Below are 13769 nucleotides of genomic sequence, written 5' to 3'. Positions count from 1 at the left end.
TTAGATTAGGTTGATATTATTATGAGAAAGTCCTTCTTACCTGATTTGGCAGCCTCAGGCTATTGCTCAAGTTTCATACAAATCATGTCATTAAGGACTGGACCTTTAGGGTAGGCAGTGCCTTTTAAAAGTCTGAGTTTTGGAACAATGATAACAGGGAGTTATTTATGGAGCCTGGCTGCCATCCACCTGAGACTTAACTGCACTCAAGTGTGAAATTGTGGAATTCTTGCTCAATTTGAAGCTGCCATGGCAAATGGTCTGGTTGCTACAGAAGACCTGGCATGCTGCCTTCATTTCAGAGGACCAAGTCCTCAGAACTCTAGGTTGGTAAGCTGCACTGCCAAATCCACTAGGGTTAACCTGATGGGCGTCCACTGAAATCTGAGAGGGGATCACACTGTTAACTATAGGAGAAAATAAGCAACACACTAAAATTGCCCATTACTATAACCAATGATGATAGATTTTTTTAAGCCCCTATATTACCAGAGACTAGTCTTGGACAATTTAGTTAAGTACTTTATATACCATCAAAATATAAGTGCAAAAAGGACAAGGATGACTTTGTAAGAAAGGCTAGAAAAAAGTCAAATCATTTTTAAAATGCTGTTATGTGTAGATGAGAATTTTAAAAGATAGGGAAAACAAAAATCTAAGAAGATGCTGTATTCAGATTGCTTCACAATTCACTTTAAAGACAGCAGAAATAAATATCTTTAGACAATGCATTTTTAGTATGCTTTGTGCAGGAAAGATGTTTGCAGAACTCCCAGAAACCAGTTCATACTCCAATAAAAGGCCTTGACTCTACAATAGAATATCTGTGAAGGAATTAATATACATACAAATGTAGCGGTGTGTGTGTGTGTATGTGTGTGTGTGTGTAGTGTGTATATTTGAAATTAAAATACTTGACATCTTTTTTATGAATTTATATTTTAATTACCTTTTCCAAATTATCAACCTACCCAATCTTCCCTTTTGCAGTCCTACAGTCCTACCTTCTCCATATCACCAGCCTTGCTGCTAAAGAGATTCCTCCTGCACGCATAGTCCCTCTTCCTCTCCAGGCTTCCACAATATCTAGGAAATTTTTTTGTGTCTGTTTTAGGGATTTTATTAGGCACCAGGCACTAATAATATACAAAATAGTCCACATCTGAAGGCAGAGAAAGTTACAGTTTAGTAATGTGCTCATCAGTGTGGTCTCATAATGATGTTTTAAAAAGAAATAGTCCCATGATGAATTCAGCATATTCACCTTCTGGTGAGTCCACTGACAAGAGCTAGAGGAGAAAACAGGCATCCCGTATTTTAGAGGTAAACAATTAAAGTAATGCTTCTTAAACCTTATTGTACACACAATAGTAAGATTCTGACTGATTAAGAATCAATCAGATTGAATAAGATTCTGACTGATTAAGAATCAATCAGATTGAATAAGATTCTGATTGATTAAGCCTGGGGTGGAGCTTGTAATTTTGTATTTCTGACAAACTTTCAGGTGATACCAAAGCAGCTGGCCCTGGTACCACACTTCGAATAGAAAGGCTACCCAGTGAACTAATGCCCAGGGTTCTCTGAGACTACCATGATGACTTTGACCATGCTTGACATCCATAATTACTTCGAGTACCACCAGAAGTCAATGCCTCTCTATCAACCATTATCATAATTATTCTTCCCTGGTAGCTCCTACATCCTTTGTATATCTCTAAGTTGATAAATCCCCCACCTTCTGATTGCCTTCTACTCTGCAAACTTCTTTGATTAGAAAACTCTTTTATATCAGCAATTTTGTCTCTGAAAATTCTATTTATTTTCTTGCCCTAACTGAAACTGGACATTGATTAAGGATACATCTTCCAATTCTAGTGAGGGTTATTGTTTTTTGTTTTTGTTTTCTGTCATTCCTCTTGTACTTCAAGGCTAGGATTTGGGATAGGTGTGTCCTTCTTCAAAAATGCCTCAGCTTATTTGCAGCCATGTCATGTGGATATATTATGCCCTGCCCCTTCGTGGTACTGTCAACCATGAATCTATAGGTCATTTATATTAATTCATTCCCTGCATTAATTGAATACTTTAGTTCCTGTTGGTCTTTCTTTCTTTATACCTCTACTTGTATCACTCTATGGGTGACTTCATTATTGGTGCAGATAACTCCAGCATTCTGAGCTCTCAGTATTTGATCCACATTTCCTTCCCTCGACCACACATTCGCTAGTCATCACTAGAAACCATATCTTCTCTAACATCTTGATCACCTTAACCTCTCTGACTACCACCTCCTTTCCTAGCTCATTTATGCTAGTTCTTGCTCTCTAGAAATTTTTTTATATCTCTTCAGGACTTCTAAACGATTGATTTTGCTACTTGTTCACTATCATTCTCCTCTAGTCTATACTTTTATTCTTATCCAGAATGGTTTTAATATTTCATCATTGTAACAATTCTTTTTCACTGTCAATTCATGTGTCTGTTTTCCATCGTGCTTACCTAGAAAACCCCAAACCCTGGATAAACCAAAATATTTGCAACCACTACTTCTGCATCCAAACAATTATCATGCTGGGCACATCACCATCTTTCTGGGGATATCCTGTTTCCTCTCTCTCTTTCATATGTTAGGTCTCCTGTTTTGTGTATACTATAACTTCCTCTTTCTTGGTTAACTTCCTCATTTTGGAGGAGTATATTACACAGTAATGTTCTGGGGAATGATTTAGGATGCATACAGTTTTTGAGACCTTTATATCCAAAATACCTGTATTCTACCCTCACAATTAGAAGGTTAGCTGAGTATAGATTTCTTGGATGGAATTTCTTTTTTCAGTATTTTAAAAGTTTTGTTTTTTTGTTTCTTTTTTTTCTAAATTTCAGTATTGAAAACTCCAGTCTATTTTTGATTCTTGATTCGTTAGTGATTTTATTATTTTCACTCCTAATACTTATAGATATCCCATTTGCCCCAATGTGTTAAATTTCACTGTAAGTCTTATATTACAGTATGCTTTACTGTGCTCTTTAAATACTCATGTATGTAAATTATGAAAATCTTTTCCAAATATTTATTAATTTTATCCTTTGTAGTCTCAGTTTCTTTCTGGGAATCTTATTATATCAGACCCTTAACATATTGATTCTCTAGTCTATATAGGAGGGAAGCTTTTCTGACCTATATTTCATATCTTTCATACTCCAGGATGTATTCTTAATGTACTCCTTTAAGCCTTCTATTGAGTTTTTCTTTTCTGTCATTTGTAATTTCCAAGAGCACATTCTTGTTCTCTGAATTTTTCTTGTATACCACTATTATTTTGTGAATGTGACTTTTTTTCTTTTGTCTTTCTGAGATTATCAATAAAAATATTAATGGTAGTTCTTTTTTTAAAGGTTTCATCTACTTGCATAGTCTATTTCCTCCAAGCTGCTTTTTCCCCTCTGTTTACTCTCTGCATTTCATAACAGATGCTTTCCTCTAATGTCTGGTGATTTATAATTGTTTATATTGAACAGAAGATTGAATACATACTAAAAAGCTCTTTAGTCTGAGGAGGGCTTATTGACTATAGTCTTTCCTGTAGGCTGACCCAACTGCAGCCATTGTGCTGGAAAACAAAATGACAAGTTACACCCCAGAGAAGAATCTTCCAATCACCCTGGAAGGTGTAAACCCGAGTATCATTGGGCGAAGAGGACTGGGGATACATTTTCAATGTAAGATTCTTGTCCTCAACTGTGCTGGTAGCCCCTGTTCTACAAATACTCTATTTTATCCTCTCCAGTGAGTGAATGTCTAAGCTTCCATTTGGGTGTGGGAGAGGAATGAGGAGTCTAACTGATTCGTAAATGGAATGTCAACTCCTCTTCCTCCCCAACTCTATCTTTCTCACTTTTGGAGGCTCCTGGTTCCACTAGTTCTTGATTCTTTCTGTGGTTCTGTAGTATGAAATGCATTACTACCCTTTCTCCAATGATAGCTTTGGACTAACTACTAATTAATTTGCTTTCCAGGCTTCAAAACGGTGTTGTCATTAAACTTCTCCTACTCTTCTCCCCATGGATATATATTTTTTTCCTATATCTTTGCTGTCATTTTAATGGGATTTTGGAAGAGAGCAGAAGAAAATGAGATAGAATCTGATATTCTTGACAAGAAATCCCCATTAATTCTTCCATGACTTCCAATATTTCTTCCGCCACAAACAACTTGCAAGTTGCTACATTCAATACCCCTTTTCCTGCCGTCATTTACTTAATCTCCACAGCATTTGAAACAATTGATTGTGCTACCACTTCTGAAATTTCTGAGACTCTTTCCCCTCTGGGATTCTATGGCACCACAAGCTTCTATCTTCACCTCTGCTTCAAACCATCATTCAATCTCACATGGACTAAAATGATGTCTTAAATAATTGCTGTATTTTTGGGTCATTCCCCTAGTTGATTTTTTCACAGCAACTTAACTTTTTAAATAAAAAACAGCATTGCTCCTCTGCTTTGTAACCTTCCAATGGCTCTCAAATTGTTCTTGGAGTAAAATTCTTACTTCTGGTTATAGCCTGCAAGGACCTATATGACCAGCTCCTTGCCAATTTCTCCTGCCTCATCTAGGACTGCCTTATCTGTGCTGAGTGTGCTTCAGACAGAGTAGTTGCCTCCTGGATTTGTCTCATGTATCAAACTGATTCTTGCTGTAGAGCCTACGTTTTCTTTGTCTGGATGTCCCTAGTAACAGTATCTTTTACATGTTTCTGTTCTCTGCTCAAATAAAACACTCTGAGAAGAGACCATCTTCTTCTATAAAGTAACCCAATCACTACTGAATCACCGTGTTTATTTCCTTGTTACATTTACCACTACCTGAAATTTTATGTGTGAACTTATCTTTTGTCTCCATAAATGTCATCTTCACAAAAGCAAGATAAGAAATAACGAAATCCATATCATGTTCAAATTTAGGTAACTTCAGTATATCCTCGAAATAAAACAACACTATTTTTCAAGGATGTTTACAATAAACACAGAATTGGTACCAGTGAGGATGGACTATGAGCATAGGAATGGAGGATGAAGAGAAAACTATGGGCAAAAATAAAAAAGGACAAGAAAGACAGATTTTTCTTAGACTGATGAAGAGCAACAACAAAAATTCTTGATAGGAAAAGTTTTCTGAGAGGATGCATTATTTCTTCAAAAGATATGTTACAGAAAACATAGGTTTATTTACAATATCCTATAGTACAAGAATAATGGAACCAGGAAATAGAGGTACTAGTTCGCATAGCACACAATATATCTATGAAACTCATTACTCAAAAGAGTTTATGTAAGTGGAAATTTTGAATAGACTCAACAAAATTGATGACTAACAAATTCACAATCAATAAGAAAAAATAGAATGTATAGCATGTCCCCATATTTTCAGAGTCACATAGAAGAGAGCATCTTCCTAAACATATCCCTTTGATACTACATCAGTCATAGCATGTTCCCTTGAATGTTAGTTATTAGAGTATTTGGTTTTATTTAATATTATCATAATTTTATGATAGTCCTTTAGAATCTCAGCCACTCATTGTGTAAAATATTATGGGAGAAGCCTTTTTTTTTCCCAGTGGATCTTTTGAAAATGTATCTTCCTTAAAACATGATGTTAACTGTGAAAAATACTTTTCTTTGAAAGCACAGGTGGAATTCATGGTGTCAAAAAAGTTATATTTAAGTATTTATTTTTAAAAAGAAGACCAAAAGCTTCTACTTGTTTGTAAAATCCTTGTTAACTAGGTGGAGCATTATTTCTGTTATTCTGTGTTAGAGTGCATTTATTATTTTATTTTTCCATCAGAGTTAGTATTGCCAGCAATAGAAATTAACTCTGGATGATTTAAGTGGAAAAGAAGTTTGTTGAAAGGATATTGAGTAGCTCGCAGAGTCATTTGGAACACTAGAGAAAAGGCTTAAAAAACGGGCAGGCAGGATAAAACAAAGCACATAGCTTTGAAGCTAAAATTATGCTGCAGAACTTGACTGGTGAGGATATTCTTTCTGCTGCCAGAAAATGCTAGATGAATGGTTTGTACCTCTCATTTCCCTGGCATTGGCATTGTTTGCTGCTGACATTGGCTACTGGATGACCCCCCTACTATAGCTGTGACTAGATCCTCGAAGTAACTGCTACCATTATTGCTGCCAGAACGAATTCTCCACTGAGTGCTTCTTTTCTCACTGGTTCCCAAGTCAATATCCAAAGTGAATTCAGAGTAACTGAGCCTATTCATGTGCCCTGCCCTCAAGGCACTGAAGGCTATGAAAGCAAGTATCTGGCTTTGTAGTTTCTGCAGTTGAAGGTGGAAATTTCACAGACACAGAAAGGGAGTTCACATGACAGGTGGCTAAGAAAAAAAAAAAAAGACAAACAACTTTAGTACAAACCTTAGGATTTGAAAACCATAGCATACTTTTCCTCACTATTTTTTCCTTTAAGCTGTAAACATTTAAATGATTATACACATATATAAATGCCATTCACTTAATCATATTGTAGGCACTTTCTTGCTTTTCTTTTGTTGACTTTCAAATAGATCAAAGATATTACTATATTTTTTATTTTGTACTCTGTACAGTTAGATGGTATATTCATAATTTGTTTTCTCAGAACAGCAATTTTTATTGTTTTTAATTAATTCTTTTTGCAAAATAATGTATATATAATAAAATGCACAGAATTTGAAAGTTCAGTTTAATGAGTTTTGACTTGTAGATATCCTTGTAACTGCCACCCAAAACAAGATCTGGAATATTTCCTTCACACCACAAAGTGTGTTAGGTAGTACATTAATATTTTGTTTTCTCCTAGCAGCAATTTTTATTGCTTTTTTTAAAATTAATTCTTATTGCAAAATGATTTATATATAATAAAATGCACAGAATTTGTTCAGTTTAATGAGTTTTGACTTGCAGATATCCTTATAACTGCCACCCAAAACAAGATCTAGAATATTTCCTTCAAACCAGAAAGTGCTTTGCATCTCCCTCCACTCAAACTTTCAACCCTGAAAGCAACCATCCTGATTTTTATCAGCATGCATTAGCACCAATTATTCATTTGTTTCATCTAAATGGAATAATACATTACATATTTTTGTACCTGCTTTTGGTTGTTCATTATAATGTTTTTTGATATGAATCCGTGAGGTTTTTGTCTATTTGTAGACTTTCTTTTCAATTGCTGAGTATTATTCCACATATAGATATACCACAGTTTCTTTGTCCATTCTTTCATTGATAGATATTTGAGTTATTTCAAATTTTTGAATATTTTGAATAAGTGGGCTATGATCATTCATATACAAGTCTTTTTATCTTTAAAAAAAGTGAAAACGTGGCGGGGCGTGGGGGCTCACGCCTGTAATTCCAACACTTTGGGAGGCCGAGGCGGGCGAATCACAAGGACGAGGTCAGGAGATCGAGGCCATCCTGGCTAGCACTGTGAAAACCCATCTCTACTAAAAATACAAAAAATTAGCCAGGCGTGTTGGCGGCTGCCTGTAGTCCCAACTACCCCGGAGGCTGAGACAAGAGAATGGTCTGAACCCAGGAGGCAGAGTTTGCAGTGAGCTGAGACCTCACCACTGCACTCCAGCCTGGGCGACAGAGAGACACTCCTTCTCAAAAAAAAAAAAAAAAAAAAAAAAGCGGGGGTTGGAAATCATTAAAAGGTTTTACTTTTTCACTGGAGAAAAAGTTCTATAGTGAAACATCTTTAACATTTTCCAGTGAAAAATCTTTTCACTTTTTTTAAAGGTAGACACCTAGGAATGGATTCATGGATACCATGTATGTTTAACTTTAAAAGGTATTGCCATAGGTTTTTTTAAATGGTTGTGATATTTCACATTTCCACCAGCAATATTCCCAGTGGTTTCACATCCTTGCCAAAACTTGGTATTTTCAGTCTTTTTTATTTTAAACATTCTAGTATGTATCTTGTGGTGGTTTTAATTGTTATTTCCCTGATAAGCACCTTTTTATGTTCATATTAAACAGTCATTTTTTTTGGTAAAATGTTTACATATTATATGCATATTGATTGAGTAGATTTCTTCATTATTGATTTGCAGGTCATTGTATATTCTAAATACAAGTCCTTTGTTAGATATTTGTATTGTAAATATTTGTATTGTAAAATATTTGTATTGTAAATATTGTCTTCAAGTCTGAAGCTTGATTTTATTTCTTATAATATTTTTTAATGTGCAGAAGTTCTTATTTTTGATGCTGTGTTATTTATCAAGTTTTGTTTTATGTTTGGTGCTTTTTATGCTCTAAAGAAATCTTTGCCTATCCCAAACATATGAAGATCTATTTCAATGTTTTTTCTAGATGCTTTATTTTTCTAACTTTTATTTTAGGTCAATAATTAATCTTGAAATATATTTTGTATATAGAGTGATGCAGGAGGTTGAGATTTGTTAATTTAATTTCCCATTGTTCAAACACCATTTGGGAACTTGCTTTCCCAAAGGAATTGTTATGGTTTGGCTGTGTCCCTACCCAAATCTCATCTTAAATTAGAGTTCCCATAATCTCCACATGTCCTGGAGATAATTGAATCATGGGGGCGGTTTCCTCCATCCTATTCTCATGAAAGTGAGTGAGTTCTCATGAGATCTGATGGTTTTACAAGGGGCTTTTCCCACTTTTGCTCTGCACTTCTCCTACCTGTCATCATGTGAAGAAGAATGCATTTGCTTCCCCTCCTGCCATGCAATTAAACTACTTTCCTTTATAAATTACCCAGTCTCAGGCAGTTCTTTATAGCAATGTGAGAATGGACTAATATAGGAATTGTGTCGGTACCACTGTTAAAAATCAATGGATGCTATGCTTGTGTGTGTCAGTTTCTGAACCGACTCTTCTATTTTATTGGTCTAGATGTCTTTGCTTATGGCAACACGCAGTCTTGATTACTGTAGTTTTATAGATTGTGTATTGTCCTACTTTCTTATTCTGTTTTCAACATTATTTTGACTGTTTTTGATTATTTGCATTTTTCCTGTAAATTTTGGAATCTACTTGTTAATTTACCTTTCCCCCACAATGTTTATGCCTTGTAGTTCTTTTTCTTACCTTATTACATTTATTGGAACTTGTAACACAATGTTGAATAGAAGTGATAGTGAACATCCTTGCATTTTTCTTAAGAGGAAAATATTCACTGTTTTACCCTTAAGTGTGGTCTTTGCTATAGATTTTGTACTTATCAAATTCAGGAAATTTCTTTCTATTCCTAGTTTGAGAGTTTTTATCATGCATAAGTGTAGAATTTTGTCAAATATGTTTTCTGTTCTATTGAGTTATGATGGGATCTTATCCTTTATCCTACTCATGTTGTGCTTTTCATGTGTGAAACCAACCTTGCATACTTGGGGTAACCTACACTTGGTCATAAACAAGTATTCCTTTTATAACATAGGATTAAAAAAAGAATAATCTACTTGTCTGTCTGTAGAGATATTCCTATGCTTGACATTTTGTATAAATGGAGTCATGTAATATATGGTTTTCTGTGACTGGCTTATTTAATTTAGGCACAGTGTTTTTAAGATTCATGCATATTGCAGCAAGTATCAGCATTTTTTCTTATGACCAAATAATATTTCATTATATGGGTAAGCCACATTTGTTTATTCATTAATCACCTGATGGACATTTGACACTTTTTGACTTTTATGAATAATTCTACTGTGTATACACAAAAACATTAGTTCATAAGTTTTTGCTTGAATGCCTGTTTTTGTTTTGTTTTGTTGTTTTTTGAGACCGCATCTGGCTCTGTTGCCCAGGCTAGAGTGCAGTGGCATGGTCTCGGCTCACTGCAGCCTTGCCATACTCCCTCCTTAGCCTCCTGAGTAGCTGGGACTACAGGCACATGCCACCATGCCCAGCTCATTTTTGTATTTTGTTTAGAGATGGAGTCTCACTTTGTCATCCATGCTGGTCTCTAAAACCTGAGCTCAAGCAGTCCACCTGCCTTGGCCTCCCAAAGTGCTGGAATTACAGGCATGACCCACCACACCTAGCTGAAAACATGCTTTCAATTCTGTTGAGTACATATCTAGGAGTGGAATTGCTGGGTCGTATGGTCTCTCTATATTTAATCACTTTAGGAATTACCTATTGTTTTCCAAAATGGCTGCACCGTTGTACAACTCCACCAGTAATGTATGAGGGTTCTGATTGCTCCTCATCCTTACCAACATTTTTTATTATCTAACTTTTTGATTCTAGCCATTCTTGTGTGTTTGAATTGGTATCTCATTTGGGTTTATATTTGCATTTCTCTGATGAATAATTGTGTTAAACATCTTTCATGTGCTTATTGGTCATTTGTATATTTTCCTTGAAGAAATGTTTATTGTGATTATTTGCCTATTTTTAATTTGGATTGTCTTTTTTATTAGTAAGTTGTGTTATTTATATATTCTGGAAAGTCCCATATAAGAGATATGATTTGCAAATATTTTCTCCCATTCTGTGAAATTGTCATTTCACTTTCTTGGTGGTTTCCTTTGAAGGACAGGGTTTTAATTTTTATTAAGTTCGAATTATCAATTTTTTCCTTTGTTGTTCATACTTTTCATGCCATAGGTAAGAATCCTTTGCCAAATCTGAGGTCATGAAGATCTATGTCTGTTTTCTTCAATGAATTTTTATAGTTTTCAGTTTTAAATTTAGGTCTTTGATGCATTTTAAGTTTATTTTTGTATATGGTTTGAGGTAAAGGCTCAGCCTCATTATTTTGCATGTGGATATCCAATAGTCCCAGCCCCATTTGTTGAAAAGACTATTCTCCCATTGAATGGTTGTGGCACTCTTGTCAAAATCAGTTGACCATTGAAACATGGTCTCTCAATTCAATTCCATTTATCTATATTCTGTCCTTGTGCTAGCACCACACTATTTTGATTGCCATTGTTTTGGAGTAAATTTTGAAATTGAGAGGTGTGATTTTTTTCTACTTTTCTTTCTGTGTTTTCAAGATTGTTTTAGCTCTTACATATCCTTTGCAATTTTATATGAACTTTAGCATCAGCTTGTCAATTTCCACAATGATATCTGGGATTCTGATAGAGATTGCCATTTTAACAATATTAAGTCTTCTGATCCATGAACATGGGATGTTTTTCCATTTATTGTAATACCTAATTTCTTTCAATAATGTTTATAGTTTGAAGACTATAAATTTTACACTTCTTTTGTTAAATTTATTCCTGTCTTTCTTTTTGCTGCAATTATAAATTTTCTTAGTTTTGTTTTTGAGGTTTTTTTTTTTAATTCATTGCAAGTGTATAGAAATACAATTGATTTTTATATACTGATCTTGTAGTCTGAAACCTTGCTGAATTTCTAGTTTTAATAGTTTTTTAGTGGATTCCTTAGGGCTTCCTATATATGAGATCATGCTATCTGTGTATAGAAATAGTTTTACTTCTTTCTTTCCAATCTGGATACCTTTTGTTTCTGTTCTCACTTAGTTGCCCTGACTACAACCTGCATTACAAATACTTTTTATATTTTGATTGATTTAATTTGTTAAGATTTTGTGGGGTACTTTTGTGTCTATATTTGTGAAAGATATTAGTTGGGAGTTTTCTTATAATGTGCCAGGTTTTATTATCAAAGTTATGCTGGACATAGAACCATTTGGAAAGTTGTTTCCTCAACCTTTATTTTCTGAAAGATAATGTGTAATGTAAATATTATTTCTTGGCTGATGTAGGGATTCATGCCTAAAATCCCAACACTTTGAGCGGCAGGGGCAGGAGGATCACTTGAGGCCAGGAGTTCAAGACCAGCCTCAGCAATACAGTGGGACTCCATCTCTTAAAAAAAAAAAAAAACCACAAAAATTAGCCAGGCATGGTGGTGCATCCCTAAAGGTGGAAACTTGAGTAATTGGTTTTAAATCCTTTTTCTTGTTCAAAGCTGTAAATTCTCCTGTAATACTTCAGCTACAGCACGCCACAAATTATGATATATGGTGTTTTCATTATCACTCTGTTCAAATTATTTTTCAGTTTATCTTTTCAACTCATGAACTCTTTACAAGTATATTGCTTAATTTCCAAATTTGATGATATTCTAAATATCTTATTGTTGGGTTTTTTTTTCCAACTTTTAGTTTAGATTCAGTGAGTACATGTGTAGGTTTGTTACATGAGTAAATTGTATGTCATGGGGGTAACACTTTTCTGTTTGTCTTTTTTGTTATTGATCTCATACTGAGCATTGCGTATGAAAAACAGTAGAGACTGACAATGTTTATCTACAGAAAAGGGCATGCTCCTCTATTAAGCTGCTGGAGTTGGGTCAATCTAATCTGTTCTTAAGCAACATTTGAATTTTTTTATAACTTTAATAAGATTCAGTTCACTATTGTATAAAGACATTCTGAGGGCAGAATTAGGGTCTTCAGCAGAGCTTGAGGATTGTACATCAGTGAGATTTCGGATCTCCTTATACTTTATGGCACAAACACCTGTTTTTCAAATCATGGAAGAGGTCTTTCTGTTTTATAACTAGACTGTCCAGCTCTTTAGGTCACTTGGGAGTTATATTTTCTCTGTAGTATGGCCCCCACTTTTCTGCAACTACTTTCAATGGGCAGCAGGTGAAGTTCTAGTGCATATCAGAGGAACTTCTCTCAGCTTGCCTGCCCTACCCCTAGACTGATACCTGAGATGGCTTCAGGATATGTCGGTCAACTCTACTGCCCCAGCTTCCAAACTTTGTAGATTGCTGCAAAGCACTTGGAGAAACACCTTCCCTCTTGTGGTAACAAGTATATTTTTCAGCTGCCTTACGTGCACCTAGCCTTTATTAGGCCATCCAGCAGCAATTTTTCAAAGATATGTAGTACCGATTTTGTTTCAATACATACTTTTATTGAGAATCATAAATTCTTCACTTCCTATTCTTGCCAATTATTTTCCTCTCCCTGTGTCTTTGTGGAGAAGGCGAGACTCCAGTTTAAATGAAAGAATAGATGTTCTCTGCCATATTAAAAAAGCACAAATTAATATTTTTATGTTTTTAAGCTGCATGCTAAGCACATTTTCTACTCCTTTCTAAAAATCACATTAGTTTTAAAGTACTATGACTCTGGAATCTTTGAGTACTTGGAGATGCTGAGTATGAAGAATGTTTACATTTTTATTTTATAACCTATTTTTATAAGAGATTCTTTACTTGGACACATTTTTATCTATTTCCATTGGAATAATCCACTGAAAATGTTTCAGAATTTTTTTGTTCTGGTGCTTATTTCTTAAACTGTATTTTTATGTGGGCTTTTATATTGAAACTGCTTTTGGTTAATAACTTACAGAGTTGAATACATCATTTGCCCACTGAAAGCCTGCAATGACTTTCTCGTTTTTGAGACAAGGTTTTTCTCTGTCACCCAAGCTGGAGTGTGAGGAGGCAACCATGGCTCACTGCAGCCTCAACCTCCCACCTCAGCCTCCCAGGTAGCTGGGACCACAGGTGTGCACCATCACATCTGGCTAATTAAAAAATTTTTTTTTTCTTTTTTTTTAGAGGTGAGGTCTCACTATATTGCTTAGGCTGGTCTCAAATTCCTGGTTTCAAGCGATCCTCTTGCGTTTACCCACAAGGTGCTGGGATTACAGGCGCTAGCAACCATGCCCAGCTACAGTGGCTTTCTATTCTTTGGTCAGATAATGTCCAAAAGCTCT

The sequence above is a fragment of the Colobus angolensis genome, unplaced genomic scaffold (assembly GCF_000951035.1).
Source record: "Colobus angolensis palliatus isolate OR3802 unplaced genomic scaffold, Cang.pa_1.0 Scaffold456, whole genome shotgun sequence".
In the NCBI taxonomy this organism is placed as follows: Eukaryota; Metazoa; Chordata; class Mammalia; order Primates; family Cercopithecidae; genus Colobus; species Colobus angolensis.
Note: the sequence above shows the minus strand (reverse complement) of the source record.